General features: G+C 40.0%; 2 long non-coding RNA genes across 3 annotated transcripts in view; one reads left to right on the top strand and one right to left on the bottom strand.

The window, feature by feature from the left end:
- LOC118147971 (uncharacterized) overlaps positions 1–21759 on the top strand; it is a 36162-nt gene that overhangs the window by 1592 nt on the left and 12811 nt on the right. The window contains exons 2-6 of one of the 2 annotated variants that reach the window (XR_004734701.3): positions 3081–3146; positions 10221–10428; positions 11667–11752; positions 12324–12402; positions 19729–19942. This is a non-coding gene — a long non-coding RNA (uncharacterized LOC118147971). Of the gene's footprint in view, positions 1–3080; positions 3147–10220; positions 10429–11651; positions 11753–12323; positions 12403–19728; positions 19943–21759 lie in introns of both variants that reach the window. The other variant, XR_013526914.1, reaches the window with a different exon arrangement.
- On the bottom strand, positions 17–21547 carry LOC144579430 (uncharacterized). Its single transcript, XR_013526915.1, has 7 exons — positions 21436–21547; positions 17799–17918; positions 11066–11259; positions 5900–6144; positions 2713–2776; positions 1657–1782; positions 17–995 (listed from the first exon to the last, which is right to left on the bottom strand). It is a non-coding gene; the product is annotated as an uncharacterized LOC144579430 (long non-coding RNA).

Genomic DNA, 21759 nt, shown 5'->3' with positions numbered 1-21759 from the left:
AGACATTGAGACAGAGTTTAACCTAACACGTTTATTAAGGCAAGTGCTTGGAACAGACACCTGTGGAAGGGAAGGGAAGAAAGAAAGAAGAACTGGGTAGAAAGAGAAGTTGAGCTGCATGTAGGTCCAAGGCTCAACAAAGCTGTCCTAAATTGGGCTGAAATGATATGGCCTTTAAAGATTCTCCTGGATCAGGCATTGGTTGTGAGCCCCCAGGGAAGGACGTGATCTTGGGGAAGGCAGCTCTCTGCAACTGAGGCAATTCCTGAAGGGGCTGCTGAGAGAAGGCTTTCTGCCAATAGGACTTTCAGCAGTTGCAGCAACAGCTTGAAGGGGATCTGGGTGGCTCACTGCAATCACATATGGTCTAATATGTGTGCCTGGCACCTGACAGGCAATTAATAAATAATAACCACTAGCTGGCTTTGACTTCAGGCCTCTTTCCATAGTATTCTTATGATCTCTTTCCCTGTAACCATGAGAGAACTTCACTCTTTGCATCCTCAAAGTTCAGAGAACTCAGACTGAAACCAGTGGACACAGACTGAGTGAGCCTCAGGAAACCCAGATGATCAGATGAGTCCCTGCTCTTTTAATGTTCTAATGTTTTCTTGGCAGTGAGTTTTGCCCCTAATGGGCTATTTCCAGGAGCCCTGGATCATGCAGAGATACTGCTGCAGTGCCTAGGATCTGGCCCAGGGCAGGAAGCAGCTCCGGAAGGATGTGCTGCCTGGCACTCTGCTTCCTCACTCAGCTGTTCTTCCTTGTTCACAGCTAGTGCAGAGCTCTGGTACTGGCTGCATCTGACTTTGCCAATGACAAGGCAACTCTGTGCACTCTGAGCCAATAAACTGGGTTAGTGTTCATGCTGGAAGTAGGGCTCTTTATAAGGAAAGTCTCAGCCATCCCCTCAAATGCAGGCAAGGGCAAGTCTGCTACTGGTCAATTGCAACACTGTGCAGGAGAAATCAGGTCAGATGAGTATCACAGGCAGCCTTGAAGAAAAAGAGAAATGACCAGAGCTGAGCCTCAGGGACACACAAAGGAAGAAAAACAGCTTGATTTTTTTTCCCTAGGAATGAAGAGTTTATGGGCTGATGATGCTTATAAGTTCATTATTTCTCTGTTTTCTCTGGCATTGCTAGGAACATACGGATAAAGTTGGAGCTATCATCCCTTCACAACAACAAACAGGCAGATTTCAGTACACCCCATTGCAGTAACATTCATTCGTTCATTCATTCAGGCACCAAATACTCGTTACAGTGTCAGGTGCTCTCACCATTGTTCTTGGCCTGGGTGTACAACAGTAAAGAAACAAGAGCCCCTATTCTTAGTTGCTAGACTACAATATTATTGGTCATATGTCTATCAGTTGGAATTTGGACCCCAAGTTAAGAGCATTCACCTAAAGTCTGTAACCTTAACAGACTTAATGTATAATGGTATGATGATACCACATCATCTATCCCTCCCTACCTCTATCATACATCCCCTGTCTTCATACCATTGTATTTATTTTTTGTTGTTTGTAACATTTAAAGCCTCAAGATTTAATGGATGCATAACTCAGTGTAGGAAGATAGGTGACTTTAAAATCTCCAAGAAATTAAAATGGCTTCATTCGATATTTGTTGGAATAATGGGATTAGAGACCTTTAGCACTGGAAGAGACCTGACACACCATGTGTTTATCTTCCTTCCCTCCTTCCACCCTATTTTACGCTTCATTTCTTGAATGAATGATCTTTGCAAGGGTCATCTAGCTTCTGCTTACACAAACTTGGCCATCAGAAGCCAAATCAATTTTGGGGCAGATCTGTCTGGCTCCTGCTTCATTCCAACCTCTTCTGTAAGTGTTCCCCATGCTACTTAATCTACATACTGCTTCCTTCTAGGTCCTGGAATGTGTCCAGTTCTTTCCCATCTTTCCTGTTTTCTCTGCTTGGAATGCTTATCTTCTCTTTTCATCTGGCTAAAGACAGAAGCCAGTCTTCAGGTCTCAATTTAAGTGTCACTTCCACAGGAAAGCCTTTAATGAACCTCCAAATCATATTAAACTATTGATTATGTTGATTGTCTACTTTTATTTTAGAATTTGTTGAGTGGATGGGCAGATAGGTAGGTGGATGGCATGGGTAAAATGATTTCTACTCATTGCTTTTGATTCCCCTTTTCAGGCTTTACAAAACAGGCTTAGTTCCAATTTTCATGAGATCCCACTCATTATTTGTGTAATGAATTTATACCACATCTGATTCTTTTGTAATCCACACAATCTCAGTTCCTTTTGTGTTCCATGAATATGACCTCTGTATTGTCCAAAAGGCACCTCTTATAGTTATATTTGATTCAAGTTGATTCTGAATGGAATAGAAACTAATGCATAGAAGGAAGAGAACCCCTGACAGAGGCCAGCTGTGAATGGAAGGAGCAATGAATGAAAACAATGACAGGAAATCAATACAGTAATATTGCCAGAAGCAGCTAAATACAGAAAAGACTCACATTCATGTTATTTGTACCATTCTTGCAAATACCTATGACATGTTACAAGCCAGTCCATTCCCCAGGAAGGCCAAAGTTCATCCTGATATGGAAGTGAATCTATATGTAAGGCTAACTTACTCCCCAAAAAGTGGCTTGGAGCCATTTTCATCTTCTTTACTATTTGCATTTGTAAAAGTGTTGAAATCCTAACGCCCTGCCTACCTTTCTTAGGTCTTGAATCTTGCTTGGACGAGTCATTTCATCTCTATGAGAGTAAGCTTCTTGTCTATTAAAAATAGGATGATGATGATAGCACCTGTCTTACTTGCCCCTCAGAATCAAATGATATGTAGCAAAAGTGTTTGGCAAGCTGTGAAGCACTATACAAATATAAGGTGTGTTTAGAGAGATTACTTTACTTAGGGAATAAGATGGAGTGTGTTTTAAATGACATGAAATATATCTCTGGGATGAGTTTATTGTAAACTTGAAGCAGGTCACATTTTACCAATGGGATATTAAGAGATATTTCAAGGAATATTGAGATTCGTTTTCTTGTCATAAAAAGGACTCTATGGTTCATTTTTCAGGAGGCAGCCTGTCTGAGGTAAGCTCAGCAAGAAAGACCTGTGGATGGTGAATTTCGGTTTGTGGAGGTAGGCATTTATACTGGAAGTATGGCTTTCCCCAATGCATACAGAACCAGATTTGGGCAGAGGAATGCTTTTAAAGGTTATACTTTGTCCATGTTGACGTGAAAAGCTCTCTTTTCTATAGTTCAGTAAGAAACAGAGGTGAAAAATTATCTTTGGACAACTTACTTTAATGGTTCAAAACAAGCTTGTAATCAAATAAACAAGGGTTTGAATCTGTGATTTATATAAGTGGAAGAATCTTAGGCATGTTTTCAATTATTTAAGTCTAAGTTTTCTTATCCAGAAAAGGATCTCTCTCTCTCTCTCTGTCAGAGATCTATATATCTATATCTATCTATGCCTATCTAACATAGTGCATGGTATATAGTAGAAGCTCAATAACTCACAGTGGTTTCAGTGCATGTGAAGCATAGAGTTAAGAAAATTTAATCAGCAGTTACAAATACTGAAATGTAAAGTGGTATTTAAATAACTAAATTTTTTGAATTAAAAATATAACAATGGGAAGCATTGTAAATCTGTAATATGAACTCCTAAATATTATTTATTAAAGCTGCCCTCAAATACACTCTGAAAAAGACGTCTTATTAGATTTTAACACTAGAGCAACCCTAGCTGATGCTCTTGAAGCCATTGAATTCTACTGAAAAAATATTAGAAATATTTCATGTCCTCTCCTTCTCTCTGGGCTCTCTACCCAACACCAGATCTCAGGATTCAGCCTGCTAACTGGTCTCTCCACTTCTCCTCTTATTTTCCCCCTAGTCCATTCCATATACAGTAGCCAAGTGATACCAGGAAACCATAGTTTAGCTTATGTCACCTCCCTCTTTTCCAGTGTCATCATACTGCTTATTATCTTGCCATGCCTTTTCCTTTTATTTAAAATAGAATTCAAGCTCCTTGCCATGGTCCACAGGATCTCCACTACCTTTCCACCTCTCCAAAATTATTCTATACTTGGATTCCTCTCACTCCATGTGTGCCGGCATACCAGGTACTTAGAAAAAACTGAAGACACCTAGAAAAAAATTAGAAAACTCTGAGGACTTCCCTCTACCTGGAATACTTCTTTTTCTCCTTCCTCTCCTACCCCAATCCCTAAAATCCAGGTCTCTATTTAAATACCCTCCACTTTAATGAGGGTATTTAAGTGTCATTCCCTGACAACCCTACCTAAAATAGTACCCAATCCCATTACTCTCTATCATAGTACTTTGTGTCCTTCTTAAACAATTGTGAGAAACTGTTATGATTGTATTTATTTATACATTCTCTGGCTTTTGGTCTATCACACCTCATTAAAATTCAAGCTCCATGAGAACAAGAACCAGGTCATGTATCCTGAAAACTGGGCATTGCATAGTGCCTGGCACACAGAAAAGCACTTAAAGAAAATCGTTGTATAACTAACAAAATGAATAAACCCAAATTTCACCTGTTTTCCTAAATGGTAGGTCCCTGAAGGCAACAGGCTGGCAGATTGATGACAGCCTTGGTGGTGTCTATTCACTCAGTGTTTATTCACTTGAGAGAAAACACTTTCCCATCACAGCCAAGCTTTCCCAGTGAATTTTAAAAGGAAAGAAAATGGTGTGTATGTGTCCCAGGAATTGTTACTGAAAATTCTCAAAGTTAACCCTGGTGGCGGTCAGATTAATGCCCCCTCTCCCCATCGCAGCCATGAATTCGAAGGAAGCGATGGGGTATGAACTTAATATATGAATGAGGGGTGTGGTGGCCACTGAGGTGTGCCACTCAGATCTCTTCTTGAGAGAACCTGGCATGGGATCTAGGGTGGATTAACAACCTCCAGTGGCAGCACCTCACACCCTATGCCCTGCCCCCCGCCCAGTGACATCCACTGAGCAGTGGTGCTTCCTCTGGTTATTTCAGCCACTGACTGAGCACAGGAAAGGTTTCAAAGCTATATCATTTAGTCTTTTTTTTTTTTTTTTTTTTTTTTTTTTTGAGACAGGGTGTCATTCTGTCAACCAGACTAGAGTTCAGTCGCATGATCTTAGCTCACTACAGCCTCAGCCTCCCTGGGCTTAAGTTATCCTCCCATCTCAACCTCCAGGGTAGCTGGGACCACAGGTGCATGCCATCATGCCTGGCTAATTTTTAAAAGTTTTTTGTAGAAACAAGATTTCACCATATTGTCCAGGCTGGTCTTAAACTCCTAAACTCAAGCAATCTTCCTGCCTTGGCATCCCAAAGTGCCGGGATTACAGGTGTGAGCCAAAACATCTGGCCTATCATTTGTTCTTGATACAGCACTCCTATGGTGACTACCCTTGTTCAGGGACTCCCCTTTGGCCAGGCCAAGACCTTCTAAAAACTTCTCTGGCATCTGAGATTCTTTCTACCCAGCACTGACTCCCATTCCTTCTTTCTTTCCTTTCACAGAAGGCAGACTGGCACCACTATCTAAATGCTCTCCTTACTCCTGCTGTCTCTCTCCTTCATCCTTTCTTCAATGAACCTGTTAAATCTCTGATTTCATCTTGGTGTCTAGTTCTCAGAGAGCCCAAACTGACACAAGGAGCCTGGTTTGAGGAAAGTAAATCACAATCCTGGATACAAATTTAAATCTTGGTCCTTGTAAGTAACCCATGCAATATGAGGGTCCCTGAGGCTGAAGCTTCATTAGCATCATAACAAATCCACCTATGGCAGAAGCCTTGCATCCTTGGATTCCCACCTTTGGCTGCACATGGGGAGATTTACAAAGTACTGATGGTTGTTTCCACCTGAGTCTGGAGTGTGACTTGCACATCAGGGTTTTTGAAAGCTCCCAGGATGGCGCTGATATTAGCCAGGATTGAGAAAGATAGCTCTTCATGGATGGCTGGAGATGTAGCTGACCTTCAGGAGAATTTCTGACTCCTAGTCTTCACTTGTTTTGAATATATTACAAGTTCTGCTTCAGTGTTTCTGCCAGCAACCAGCTATGTGATGTCCATCAAGCACTATCTCCAAGGTTTTCTATCCAGGTCTGGAAAACAGAGGTTTCATGACCTATTTGAAACTCTTCGAGATTGCTTTTGGGTTATTAACAATGGTTATGCAATATGAACCTTGTCAGATACAAAAGTCTTTACAAGCATGATGTGGATGTAAGGATCTTTATTAGAGCTATACAAAACTTCCTGATCACTTAAGTCGTCGAGAATATAACCTCTTAGAAGGCAGGGACCAGCTTACCTTGTCTGTGTGTTTGGTGCTATTGGCTAGTAACAGGCAATGATTTACATTACAGAAAGGCAATTCATTTTTGCCAAAATGAGCTAAACTCTTATTTCTCTATTCTCATGGATATTTCAACTGCATCACACTCTCTTGGAGGTACTGGTTAAAAATGCAGTTGTCTTAGTCCCAAGTAAGCCCAGTAAGGATGAGGTAAGGTGAGGGATAGGCAAAGTGTCTGCATTTTAAAAATAAGTATTCCAGACAATTCTTATGCAAACCAAGGTGCCTCCTCATCTCTGGTGTGCTACACAGAGCACAGTTTGTCTCTGAGCACAGTTTGGAGCAACAATTTGTCCCCAGTTAAAATTGCAATGCTCCATTTCCTTGTGAAGACTTTCATCATAAACCTGTCTTAGTACTGAATTCAGCCCACTTGAAATTACCACTTGATTGCAAATTATTTGATCAAGAGTAGATTTTGCAGGTTAAAATGAAAATAATTTTAAAGGGCTTTAACAATGCAGTAGATATAAAAGTAAACACTCAGGAAACAGATTGTGCTATTAAAGAAGATAATTTTAAAGTTCTCCATTATTCTGCAGCACAAATCCAGACAGAAGCAGGAAAGAAGGAACACTTCCTACTGTTCCCTAGCACTACACCCTCAAGTTGACATAGTGAGTCTAATTCCTGCCTTTATCAGTTCTCATGAGGATCTTGAAATATCTTTCTAACTGGTCTTTTGCCTTAATGCTTCCTCACATCCTATGCCTCATATGACCATCCCACTACATTGGGGAATAATTCTGCAATACCATATTATTCCCTGCTTAATAGCTTACAATGCCTCACTGCTTAAAGCCTTGTTACTCAAAGTGTGGTGGTCTAAGTACCAGCAGCCTTGGCACTATGACCGAGCTTGTTAGAAATGGAAAGTGCAAGTTCTATTCTGGACCTACTGAATCAGAATCAGTGTGTTAGCAAGTCCCCAAGATGCTTCAAATATCATGTCAACTGAAGAATTGCCAGATTCATAAATTTGGAAAGGAGAGCTTTATTTCTCCTAAAGGGTTGCAGAATGCAGGCTGGTCATCCCACAGGTTTGGAAATGTACTCTTGAACAAAAGTCAAGAGCAAGCATTTCTAGGAACGGAAAAATAAAACAGGAATTTATGCTGAATGGGTGACCAGTATACATATTTAATAAGTGATAGGAGTCATGAATATTTATGAAAAGAGAAGAATGCACATGTGCAATTGAGCTTTATGCCTCTTCATGGGTGGCATGTTCAAGAAGAACAACATTAGCATGATCCGCGGGTGGAGTTCTTGACTGTCTGACATCAAAAAGTGAAGCAGAGGACCTGAAAACTGCCACTGTACATCTTTCAGGAGTTGGCCAAAACTGGACCAGAGATGGAGGCCAGTATTTAGGAAGGGATGCATTGTGAAGCTGGTGAGCTGTCACCTGGAAACTGTGAAGATGGAGGGAGAATCTGGCCACACCCTCAGCTGATTGGCTAAACATGACAAAGGAATGTCATCTGTTTCTTGTTCTCTAGAGCTGGTTTCTGTGTACTCCTTAGGAAAGAATTCTGGTTAAAGGTTAATAAGGAGGAGTGCTATGGTTTTGTTTTGTATCTCCACCCAAATCTTATCTTGTAGCTCCCATAATTCCCACATGTTGTGGGAGAGATTGAATCATGGGGTCAGGTCTTTCCCAGCTGATCCCATGGTAGTGAATAAGCCTCAAGTGATCTGATGGTTTTAAAAATGGGAGTTTCCATGCACAAGTTCTCTTCTCTCTTTGCTGGCCACCTTCCACATAAGACATGACTTACTCCTCCTTGCCCTCTGCCATGATTGTGAGGCCCCCCAGCCATGTGGAACTGTAAGTCCATTAAACCTATTTTTCTTCCAGTTCTCGGGTATGTCTTTATCAGCAGTGTGAAAATGGACTAACACAAGGGGCATACCAAGGTGTGTTCTACCTCCTATCCAGTCATAACTGGGAACTCAATTTTTAACATTTCTCTGAGGTCCCCTTGACCAAAAGGGGGTTTGTTCAGTTGGATGTGGAGCTTAGGATTTTATTTTTGTCACTCAGTTGTCACAATGTAAAAAGCTTTAGTTTACTGCATAATGTGCAAGCCCTTTAGCCTGATATACAAAACTTCTTGTGATTTGGCCCCTGTTCCTTCATTCATTACTCTTTCCACCTTCTGCAACTGCAAACCATCCACAGTTCTGCAAACATACTATGCTATTTCACTTACTCAAGCTTCTTTTTTTTTTTTTTTTTTTGAGATGGGGTCTCACTCTGTCACCCAGGTTGGAGTGCAGTGGCATGATCTCGGCTCATTGCAACCTCCACCTCCCAGGTTCAAGTGATTATTCTGCCTCAGCCTCCCTAGTAGCTGGGACTACAGGTGCGTGCCACCACATGACTAATTTCTTTGTATTTTCAGTAGAAATGGGGTTTTATTCACTCTGTTGGCCAGGCTGGTCTTGAACTCCTGACCTCAGATGCTCTGCCTGCCTCAGCCTCCCACACTTACTCATACTTTTATTCATGCTGTTCCTACTACCTGGAATTTGCTTAGGCATTCCTTCTCTGTGAAGCCTCCCCTGGCACTTCCTGAGGAAGTTATTATTTATGTTCCCCTCTGAAATTCTTCTTTATCATCTATATCACATTATGTTGTGATTGTTTTTTTGTTGATCTGCTTTCCTAGACTGTGACCATGTAAAGAGTAGGGACTGTTTTTATTTTTAATCTTTGTATTCTATAACTAGTACAATCTCTAGAATAGAACTGATTAAGTAGACTAGGTACTCAATCAATATTTGATGAATTGAGTTAAGCACTCAGGAAATATATTGCTCAAAAACTCAATGACCATAAAATTCAGGACACTGCATATGGTTATATAATGCAATCAATAATGTGACTGGCACTCCTCAGTGTTATACAGTGTACAACTCTACATGACAACTCCAGTAAAGATTGTTCAGTTTATGTATCACTTAAGTGTCAGTGATGACAAGTAACAAAAGCCAACTCAGGCTAGCTTATGCCAAGAATGGGAATTTATTATAAGAATAAAGGAATGGCTTGGGGAATGACTTGTAACCAGAATTTATGAAACCAGACTACAACCAGAAATCCAAATATTTTCATGACTTTCTCTTCATTTCTCACAGCTGTTTCCCTTTACACATCAGTATTTGTCTTTCTAGATACAGACAGGCTTTCTTTGCTCTTTGGCACACTAATGGCTATCCCATTGCCCCCAAGTTTAGGTATTACTGGTTCAACCACTTGCAAGAACAGAGGTAGAACATCTGAGAATCCCAGGAAAATAATCTAGTTGGCTTGGCTTGGGTAGTCTTAACCTATTGACTGCTAGCCATGGCCCATTAGGCTATGCAATTCAAACATGACTTCTGGGGCATATTTATGTGGATATGAAGACAACAGTGCCCTCCAAAAGACAGAGTTTATCAGCTGGTGACTGGAGTCACACCCCAGATAAATGGCGATTATTATAGTTAGGTATCAGGCTGGCTTTTCCTACTTAATACTAACATTAATAATGAGATAGAGGCCATAGGTTCTATCCCTATGTTAGTCAGGAAAACTCGCTTGGTATTTTGCCAAATAGCAAAGTAACTGAGTTCTAAATAGTTATATCAATATTTCTTTGGATAATAATCTTTTTCCATTACTTTCCTAGTCCAAATTCCATAAACTATAGTGAAGAAACAAAGAATACAGTCATAGACTCAAAGAAAATAAAGACTAACCTAGCCTAATAGACTGTGACTTCATTGAGGGCAGAAAATGCATCTTTTTATTTTTGTCTTCTTTTCCCTCCCTAGAAACTAAAACATTTCATGGGCCATATGAATCTTCTAGTGGATTGAATTTAAATGGACTGGATGATTTTTAACTCCAGGCACAGAGGCTGATTAGAACAGTGTCAGAAGCAATGTATAAACAGGATGTTGTGAGTTGCTGAAAATGGAACAATTACATTATAAACTTTTAGTGGCTTCCAGATGATTGGCATCTTACTTCGTGATGAAGGTAATGGTGCTATAGAGCTATATGTCTCTAAGGTAAATTATTTAACCCACCTTCATTTTTCATATTAGCAAAAGGGAAATGATGATAATGTCTACCTTACAGAATACTTGTATGGCTTAAGTAGGAAAATGTATAATAAATATTTGGCACACTGCTTAGCATATAGTGAGCACTTAGTAATTGTTAACTATTATTATTATTTATGGATTTATTTCAAACACTGGCTAACTAGCTTATGGGGGACTTTGCCAAGACTCTAGGCACCCACTCGCTGGAGTTAATATTTCTGGGTTACATTATAATCCCAAAACATACATGGTGGTTTGGATGCCATAATAACTTCTTAGACCTGGCTAATTTGCCACTAGGGAGCTTAGAAAGATAATGGTTAATGAGAAAATGTACAACCAATCTGTATATGTTATTTCCAGAGCCTCTCCAATTCCCAGGGGATGAAAAGCTCAACTCAATATTAAAGTGTTTTGGGGAGATAAAAAAATTGCCGAGTAAAAGCTAATGGCAGAATAACCCATTTTCTGCCTTTACTATGGCCCAAGAATCCACCTCTCTATCTAAACTCCTTTAAATCACCTTGACTAAAATGTTGCCACTGTTTGGGTCAATAGGAAATAAAGGCCATTTTTGTTGTTGTTATTAGAAACTCAGGAACTGCAGAAATCTTGACCAAACTATCTTGGCTTCTTTTTCAACATCTATTAGCCAGAAGGTCCTCAGTGTATTCTTCAGTCTTTTCAATTACATCTCCAAAATAGATGTCCCAATTGCCAGTGGGAATGTCTAAAACCAGCAAGCTACAGTCTGAATAATTTTCTTAATAAAGAATGAGGAGGCAAAAGAGAAAAGTCATTGAACTGAAAGAAATCCCAGTGACAACTGGCTGTCCGATATTCTATAAGCAAATTCTGTCAAAAGATCCAGAGTAAAATTGCTTGGGTCAATTTACTGAAGGTATACAAAATACCAGCTGGTCAACCACAACGTTGATACACTAAAGAGCTTCCAGTTCATTCACTCATCCACCTTAATTCATTTGCCTGTGATCTGTCAGTTTCCTTTAAAAGACTGTAAACTCCACAGGGCTGAAACCACAGGTGTATCACTTTACTGTAGTAACCCCACGACCTAGTACAGTGTCTGGCATAGAGTAGACACTAAAAAATGTAATGAATAAGCATGGATTATTTTATGTAATATGGGAACAGAAATCTCTGTTACAGACTATGTGCTCCAGAAGCAGATGCTGAGTAAGATTTGAGGTGCGGACCCTACACAGCCTTGGATAACCTGACGGGGAATCTTTAGAGTAAGTTTCGACTTCCAAATGTTTTATTAAACCAAAATAGTTGTCCTTTTATGTCTCCACTTTTCTTAATACAATGCAATGGATACAGGCTTTTTCGGGAAAGGCATGACTTTGGGCAGGGAGGCTCTGTGGCTGATGCCAACCTTGAAGAAGCTGCCACCTAGAGCCCGTCTGCTGTCCTTGTTCTCACACAGCTGGGCAGCACGTCCTTTCTTGAAACGGTAACAGAGTGGAGTATTTTGGGGAATTATATTACTGCTCCCTGAGGCAAAGGGTAAGACCTAGAGAAGAAGGCTCTCTGTTGGCTGAGCACAGTGATGAATCTCTGAATGTGCAAAGAGACCCCCAACTGAATTTAGAGATAATCGAGAGAGAGATGAACTGCCTTCATAATACAACAGGAGAGGTTCTTTTGCTTGTTTTTAATTTGATAGAGGACAGCGGTGAAGGCCAAGAAATTGAGCTAAAGACTGATGCCTGAGGCCTAAATTACCACACATTATAAGACTTTTTAAGCCCTGAGAGACAAATACTTAATTTATATTTTTACCCCCACTTCTAATACGCCCAGGGGATATTAATCAATGTGATAGTCTCACCTGAACCAAATCAGCTAACCAAGATTCACGCCCAACAGTGATGGAAAACATGTAAGTACACATATGTTGTTTCTACCCTTTATTAATCAATTCTCAGCCTTTTGGCTAACATCAAATGTCTACCCTTTATTGACTGTTCCTGTTGGATTGTTCTCCATGCCTGTGGTGCCCCCAAAAATGATTTCATGGAAATCAGAAAATGAGAATGGAGTGTCACGTGGGTTACACAGAACATAGAGAAAGACACACACACATCAAAGTTAAACTCCGTTGAGAATGGGAACTTTGAGCACAAGCCTATAAGAAACAATGCCCAGAAAGTTCTGGGGCTAATACGGAATGTGGGTTTTGAGAGGGCATTTTGTGATGATATTCTTCAAAGCAAGAATCCAGAGTCTATTCACTTAAGGAGCAATATCTCAAGGATAATCTCCTTGAATATGGACATTCGTTACTAAGAGAAACCTTTTGAATTTATTACTCTTAGTATATATACCAGTGCTTCAAGAAGTACAGGATCCATTAAGTATTTATAATGCTGTGTCCAAAAACACAGGTCAAACCAGTTGAAACTCTAGAGCAGTTGTTAACTATGGGTGATTTTTTTCTCCCAGGAGACATTTGGCAAAATTGAAGACACTTTTGGTTGTCACAACTAAGGGGCTGGGCTGATTGATATCTAGAAGGTAGAGGGCCGGGATGTGGTTGGAGCCTATAAGACAGGATAATCCTCTACAGCAAAAAATTATCTGGCTCCAAATATCAACAGTCCTGAAGCTGAAAAACACCCCTCTAGAGTGAATTTATTGGGAGGTGTGTCTGACAAGTTCTGAGGCAGGTGAGCTTGATCTGGCAGCTCCGAGGAAGCCACCAGGCCCTGAGTTCTGCCCGCCTTTTTTTCTGGTTTGCTGTGATATTGGCTTAGTCCTCAGGATCTTGCCTCTCACCTGCCAGCTCCAGACACTGCCCCTGTGGTAGCAAAACAGCTGCATCTTCCATCTTCATACCACACTACAGAGAAGAAGAGAATTCTTTTCTGCCGGCTCCCACACAAAACCTGAATTACTTTTTGTCATTTGTACAATAAGTTAAGGACCAACACTATGGTCAGTGGAATAGCTACTCTCAATCCAGTGGTTCTCAACTTTAGTTCTCATCAGAATCACCAGGAGTGTTTATTAAAATACAGATTGCTAGTGTAGACTTCAGTAGGTGGGACTGTTTTTTCAATGAAGGACCAGATGGTATGATTTTAGGCATTGCAGGCCAAATAAGGTCTGTTTTTCCTTCTAGTCTTCGTCCTTCTTTTCTTCTCTTTTGTGTCCCCCCTCCTCTTCCTCCTCTGCCTCCTTCTCCTCATTCTTTAAGCAATCCTTTACAAATGTAAAAACACATTCTTAGAATGTGGGCTGCACAAAAACAAGCCACTGGCTGCATTTGTCCCTAGGCTGTATCTTTGAGGACTCTAAGCTTCCCCTGTTTAACTTACTGTGTTGTTTGCAGGAAAAGTTTGCAGAACCCTATGGAAAAAAAAATAATTATAAGAGAACTCTAAATAGTACCAGAGCTGAGGGTGAATATCCAAAAGAGGACAAACTTGGAAGGGGGCCACCTTACCAAGGCTAGGATTCAGACCTCATTGGAGAAGGTTGCAACTCACTAGGTGCAAGAGAAATGCGCTGTTTTGCTAGGTCAGAGCTGGTCTACAGTTGCTGGACAAGCAGGAAGTAAACCTTGGGGCATAAGTATGGTATGGCTGATAACTGGACTTGCAGGCTTGCAGAGGGTGTTGGAGAGGTATGGGCAGAAAGCTTCAATGTGGAGTGCCCTGTTGAAAAGACTATGGACAGGTGAGACCTACTGGGGCTGCTGAGTCATGGAGGGACTTACGCTCTGGGTTCATGATAAAAGCAGAGCCCCACCGCATGTCTTTCCACCCTCACCAATGACTGTCAATGCAACTCCAGGAATGCACAAGAGAGCCCCTTTGCTCCTCTAATGTGCCTTCAGTGCCTGCTACTAAGAAAGCTTAACATTGTATTTATGGTAAAGGAGAAATGCTTAAAGGATGTCCACCCATTATCACAGAGCAGGTATCGAAGGGTAAATTTGGAGATGAAAAGCAAAAAAATGATAACCAGTACACATGTAATTTTTATAATCCTTATAATAACCCTATGAGGAAGGAATAAAAGTTACTCACATTTTATAGCCAGTGAAGCTGAGATTCAGATATGCTAAATGATTTTCCCTAAGTTCCATACACAGCGATTGGGAGAGCCAGAATTAAAACCCAAGGAGACTGATTCCAAAATATAGCAAGTGCAGTGTTCACCCAGCCAACCAGGTTAGCACTGGGCTCTGTCAGCCAATGACTCCTCTCCCTTCCTTAGGTTTTTGATATAGTCAGGAATAGTGAAATTTCAGGAAACAGTGAGAGACCAGAATGGAAGATCACATCATCATTCTTTTTTCTTCTTTGATACTCAAAAAGCTTTAATGGTTTCTTTCATCAAAAACATTGAGATGCTTAACATAAAATGTATAACCTTTTTGAAAAGATTTATCCTACTAGAGTTTCAAGGGGAAATAATGAAAGAATGCATTATAATTCCTGCCACAAACACATCTATATTTTTATTCAATTTTTGTCACTGTCACAAATATTAAAAGTATTGCAGAACACTTAATGGATTTTCTGTAGTTTTCAGTATCTCTGAGCTTTGGTAAAAAATCTCTTATTATCACTTGGCCCTTGGACATTTGTATCCTGTGTTGCAAACCTCATGAAAGGATCATTTCCTTGCTTACTAAGTGCGCTTTCTTCATGAATCTTGCTTTATAAATACCAATAGAACCTGAAAGAGGTCCTTGGGAAATACTATTTATGTGGGATAAAGTGATTGTCAAGATCCCAAAATTCCCATGGCCACTTTTTTTTGTTCTGATACTTGTATTAAATAGACATTTGCAGAAGGTTTCTGCTTCTGAATTTGGTGGGTCTTGGTCCTCTTATTTACGTTTACTTTAACAAAATCAATGTTTTAAATAAAAACTAAATATGTTAAGATATATTAATAAATGTAATGTATGCACATTGCAGAAAATTTAGACAATACAGAAAAGCCCAAAAAGTAAATCCAGCCACATTTCCACCATCCAGAGACAGTCATGGTTTGGAATGTTTTCTTTCAGGCTTGTTCTTTCTAGAAGTCAAAGTACAGCACATTTGCAATAAGTTTGTCAATACAGTTCATATCCTGCTTTTCTACAAATGACTTGTTTTTTAAACACATCTGAATCTTTTATATTGGCTATAACAACATACACAGAAAAGTGCTCAGCTCACACATATACAAGCTCATGAATTTCCACAAACTGAACATGCCCATGCAGCTAGCCTCCAGGTCAGAAACAGAACATCACCAGCTCCTGGGAGTGCACCTCCTCAACCCACACCCCTGTGCCCCACAGTCACTATCCTGCCCCAGCAGCAGCCAAGGTCTGGTCTTATCATCCATCCCCATAGATCTTGATTGCTTAAAACTTTATATAAATGGAAGCATGAAGTATGTACTCTTTTCTGCTTGGTTTTTCTCATGCAACACTTGATGGGTGAGATTCATCTCTGTGTTTAGTAGTAGTTTGCTCATTTTCCTTGCTGACTACAAAACTTAAAAACTATAATGGGATTAGAAGATTGAAGTTCATATATACCCTAGTTCAGGAAACTGATCTCTGCCATCTCCTAGTGAGGCAATGTTATTCAGAATCACTTCTCTAATGAGCACTGCAGTGATTTTTAAAAATCTCAGTGGAGGATTAGGGGAAAAAAGTATGTATGTGACTTCTATAATGGCCTCCAAAATTATGTATGTATCCACTACTGAAAGTCCCTCTAAATGTAAGTGTCCCAAGTCAGAAAGGGTTTTCTTTCTTAGGAAGATGTGTTAAAAACAGAATGAGCAAAATATTGAGATTAGACAAAGCAAATAAATGAAATTATTTTATTCTGATTATTTATAGGGTATAGCTACAATTCAAAGGAACTTCTTAATTCATGATAAGGTTAACTTCTTGATTGTTTACAGCAGTACTGTTCAAAGTAGCAAGGACCAAGTAGCTTTGAAATCAGAAAGGCAAACAAAAAGTAGCAGTACGACTCAAAGTAGCAAGGACCAAGACAGCATTAGCTGCACAAAAGAGCTTGTCAGAAATGCAAATTCTCCAGCCTCATCCCTAGGTCTACAGAATCAATATTTCTGAATATAGGGCCCAGATAAGTTGGTTTCAATGAGCTCTACAAGTGATTCTGATGCGGACTGAAATTTGAGAAACCTTGTTTTAGTGCAAGAGATGGTGATGGTAAAAAGCTTGCTGGGGAAGGTGCAGGAGCTAAGAGCAGTGGCTCACACCTGTAATCCCAGTGCTTTGGGAGGCCAAGGTGAGAGGATCACTTGAGACCAGGAGTTCGAGACCAGCCTGGGCAATATAGCAAGATACCATCTCTACAGAAAATAAAATAGTGAAACCAAAACATGTTGTGTGACAAGCACCTGCAGTCCTAGCTACTCAGAAGGTTGAGGCTGGAAGAGCATTTGAGCATACGAGTTTGAGACTACAGTGAGCTATGATTGCACCACCGCACTCCAGCCTGAGTAACAGAGTGAGACCCTGTCTCTAAAAAAATGGTTTTTGTGGAAATATTGCCCAGTGCATGATCCTGGGCAAATTACTTAACTGTTTTGAGATTCTGCTTTATTACATATAAAATGAAACTGTAAAGCAACCTCATAGAATTTCTATAAACTTTAGACAAAGGCAATGCCCATAAAGGGCTCACCACAATGCTAAGTAGAGAATTCTTTTTTCTTGGGGATCCGTGTTTGGCCTTTAGGATTTCCACGAAATTCCTGATTGAACCATAGGTAGATAAAATGGGCCCAACTGGGCTAATCAGAGACTCTTTCCTAGAAGCTTGAAGAAAAAGATATGAGGGTTTTAGTCTTCACTCACAGCTTGACATGTGAATGTCAAGGGCATGTGAATAAGGAAGCCAGGGGCAGCTGTCTTCTGCCATATGGGCAGAGATGGAGATTCAGCAGGAGTGTCGAAAAAAAGAGAAGAATGAAGCGGAGATGCAAAAATAAATGAAAATGAGAGACCATATGGCCTCAGAGAGAGAGAGAAAGAAGGAGAGATAGAGAATAGATACTCAGTTTTTCAACCCAGACTCTTCAGAGGTCAGACTATAATTAACACCCTGCAAATGCTCCTGTATCCTTATACGATAGCCCCTTAATATTTCAGCTCATTTGAGGAGACACATGATAATTGTAACAAAAAACGAACCATGACTGAGACAGTACAGTTTCAACATTGTCCCACCAAAAGTCTCATTGCTACCACTGTCTAAACCAGGACCCTGGCAGCCAGGACACTCTTGCTCAATGCAGTGTTTCTGATGCTTTTATCTTCCTGCATCTGCATCTTTAAAATAGAGCATCTTTGGCCAGCTGCACTAATACTCACAGCAGGAAGAATATTTACATGTTCAACATAACCACCTGGAAGAAAGAAAATGAAGATAAGATTGTCTTCTAGGTCATGGAGAAAAAGCCCATAATTCCCTCTTTATAATAATGAGAATCATTTACTCCCTGGAGTCTAATAACAGCAAAGTTGCAGAAAAGTCTCATCAGCAGGCTATCTTTTGATGAATTCATTTTGGTAGTGTCAGGAAAAACCTTTCTTAAGGTTTCAGGTCACGTATAAAAGCTACAAGTATTCTTCATGAATCTATCTCCTGTGTCTTCTTCATGCCTTCCCTACTCTGATTAAGAGCTGGGTGAACAGAACACTTGAGCTCCTGGCTGGGCTTTGAAGAATCTGGTTTTTAGCCTTACAGGTAGCTATGTATTGTACCTATTTATCATGCATTGAAGGGATAATTGAGAGCACTCCCTCTCCATACCCCACCACCTGTGGGTTCCTTGAGAACAAGGCTTAAGGCTCTATTCTTAGAATTCAGAAGAATGTCCAGGTTATTCAAGAAGACCCGCTGACACCCAATGCCATTTCCTATCTCTTTGCAGTGATGAAAATAAAATATAACTATTAAACTCTATGGGCACCACCAAAGTAGTTTAATTTTACATATACAAAGAGAAAGAATATATATGATATTTGCAGATCTCTCTAATAATATTCTCTTTGTTTATGCTTATATGCTGTTTAATGTTTATATTCAGAGGGGAGCTTGTCCAAGTGCCTCAAATGAGATCCAAGAGTTATGATTGAATACCAACATTGCCTAACATTTCTGTTCCTAAGAAAGCCATTAAAAAGAAGAGGGGTGGGCCGTTAACCCTCTGTGCCCACCAGTTCATCCAAGTTACTCATAACTTGGGGAAGTAGTAGTGAGGAGAGGATGCATTTCAGAGTGCTCAGACATTCAAAACAAGCACTTCATCAGAAGGCAGAAGGTAGTGGCCATAAAATCTTAATGATGAGTTACACTGTCAGGGAGCCAGGATAGATAAGCAATTTAAATAATCTTTTAAAACTTTGATTGCTGTCTATCTTGTCTGTTTCTATATGTCTCAAAATTTTGTTTAAAAGGATGAAAGTGAGGCTCATCTATAAAGTGAAATGTAGTTTTATTAAGTTTTAAGGCATTTATTTATCTTCACATTCACTTGTCATACTATTTCAATAAAAAGTGTGTAGTTCAACACCTTCATTAATAATATAGATTAACAAATTGAGGTCAAGGAAAGTAAAGCAGCCTTGTCCAAACTAGCAAATGACAGAGTACAGACCCAAACTCAGTCCTCTTTGCCCTCAGGCTAACGTGCTTTCTCCCTGGGTCAGAGTTTTACTTCAGAAAGCCCTGGTTTTGTCCAAGACATGAGTAATACTGTTTTTAAAAATCCTGCAAATAGGATTTTTCAAGGGACTGAAGTGCTCAGCAAAGGCTAAGATACTATACACCAGGTACTTTCGTCATTATGTGTGAGTCATTCTCTAGATATAGGTTAAGCCCTGGAACAGCGAGTTTCCTTACTTCCAACACAGAAACCGGGCCATGCATCAGGAAGCAAAGCTGAAGGTAGCCCCAAGGGCCTTGATCATTAGCCATCAGTCTGAAGGTACATTCATTAAAGGAATCATTTTATGTCAAGCAGGTGCCTATTTCTAAACTTTTTAGACAGCTAAATTGCATATATTTTAAAGTTAAATTTTTGCCCTTGGGAAAGGATTTGTCCTGCTTTAAACATGCAGTGTACATTCTTTTCATAACACTTTTTGTTTGCCTTTCTGGTTTCTTGGCATCCTTTGAGAGTTTGACCCTGACTCTGACCCTTTGTGTTCTAGAGGGATGTCTTTCATGGAGTCCAGAGTCCCTGATCACAGCTTAGGTGAAAGACTGAAGATCTGACTTGATGACAAATCAGAATCTCCCGTCAGGATTTTGAATCTTGGGCAGTCACATACATGAGGTGGCTGAGGATGGAAGACCTGACGGTGGAATCGTGGAAAGACTACTTGTGATTTCCTGCCATCGAGACCCCTGAGGATGCTTATTCAGGTCTTTCCCAAAAATCTAAACCTTCAGCTCTCCCTTAATTCCACAGGTTGTCTAGTATCTTCTTACTTGTCTGTCAGTTTATCTGCCTATTGCCCAAGTTACTGCAATGGATAGCTGTTGCTTACAATCAAAGAACTCTAGCGTTGCTTAACTACTGAGTAGGGATGTGATCCTGAGCAAGTTCCCACCTCTCTCTGAACCTCAATATTCTCATCTAATAGGCATTATAAATTGGATTGGATGTCTCTATACATGAATAGATGAAGGAATATAAGTGAGATGATCAACAAATTTTTTTGAAAAGAATCAGTATGTTAAGCTTTGTGCTAAGCCTAGGGGACCACAAAGATAAATGAGACAGCATGTTAAGAGTCCACTCTGTTGTTCTGGGCATCTAACTTTTTATGTAATTAGCATAGCAGCCAGTATTTGAAAACTTTCTCTATTGAAATAACAGATTTTACTCTATAGTTGGACAGAAATGGTGGGAGACCACAAAAAAGCTCATCAAGGGAGATATCTTGAGTGTGAATATTTGCTGCAGCAAGCCCCTTAGTACCTATGAGTGCTTCTGACATCCCTGATGAAAGGATGGGATCATTGTTGCTGGCTTGCTGCCTCTATAGCCAGTAATTCTTTTACCCCAGAACAGCTCCTAGCACTTATCCCAAAGCCTTGAGCCCTGACTGATCAGCGCTTGGCTAAGCCAGGGCAGTCATTGGTGGTTTGGCACAGTTGTATTCTTGGCACTGACACCAGTGATACCTTGTAGATTTCAGAGCTCTTACACACAGCCAGATACTTAGTCTGAGTTCAGAAAATAAAGTAAGAAATGCCACCTCATCACCTTTTCTATTCTTCTTTGCAGACCCCAGGTAATAACCACTGTGAGTATATAGTTGAAAGTAGTAAAACGAATGAAGCCTTCTGTGAAAATGTGGTTTATGGCCCAGAATCACCTCACCTGACATCCAGTTCTTCATGCACTGTCAGCCTTAAGAAGGGGGATATATAAGACTGAGCTTCTTTTACGAATTAAAAAAAAAGTTAGGCTATATTGAGCATCATGTTTTACATACCTTATCTTCTTTTAACTCACAAGAACCCAGTAACGTAAGAATTGTTACTACAGTATTTCAGTTGGGGAAGGTGAGGCCTACCATCTATAAAGAGGTAATATAGATATTCAAACCCAGACTACCTGATTCCAACCTTTTGGCTTATCTTAACCACTATACACTTCTGCCCCTTGCCTCCCTTCTTAGTAATGGGAAGGGATAAGGAAATAGTTAAATAATTAGATACAATATTAATAACTATCCTTTTGTGCTCTGTTTGGCATCTTTATGTGGGACCTGTAACTCATGATCCTGACAACGTTCTTCAAATTTAGGCATAGAAATAATGTCCACCTTTGCCTTACATTTCCTACACCTTCCTATATTCAGCTGTCAGTGACCTACAGCAACATTTTGAATTCCAGATGGTCTCACTCTAACATTCAGGGAACTTTGGAGCTGAATTTCTCTTGGAACCAAATTTCTCTCTTCCTCTTTTCACACTAGGGTAGAAACTGTATTTAATATTGAACTGTGCAGGACCTAAATAGAATATGAAACAAGATACTCAGACTAATCTTATCATGCATTATAAAGTTGAACATATTTTGAGCAACTAATTCTCTGCTAGTTAATTGTACTCGCAGAAAATATCCAATAACACCTCCAGGCTAGAATAAAATGAGTGAACAACTGAAGGAAGTCCATGAGAGTTATTACTGTACTAGCTACTGGGTTTTCTTGAAGCCTTCTAATTTC

The sequence above is a fragment of the Callithrix jacchus genome, chromosome 15 (assembly GCF_049354715.1).
Source record: "Callithrix jacchus isolate 240 chromosome 15, calJac240_pri, whole genome shotgun sequence".
Classification (NCBI taxonomy): domain Eukaryota; kingdom Metazoa; phylum Chordata; class Mammalia; order Primates; family Cebidae; genus Callithrix; species Callithrix jacchus.
This window is presented reverse-complemented; position numbering and strand designations above follow the sequence as displayed.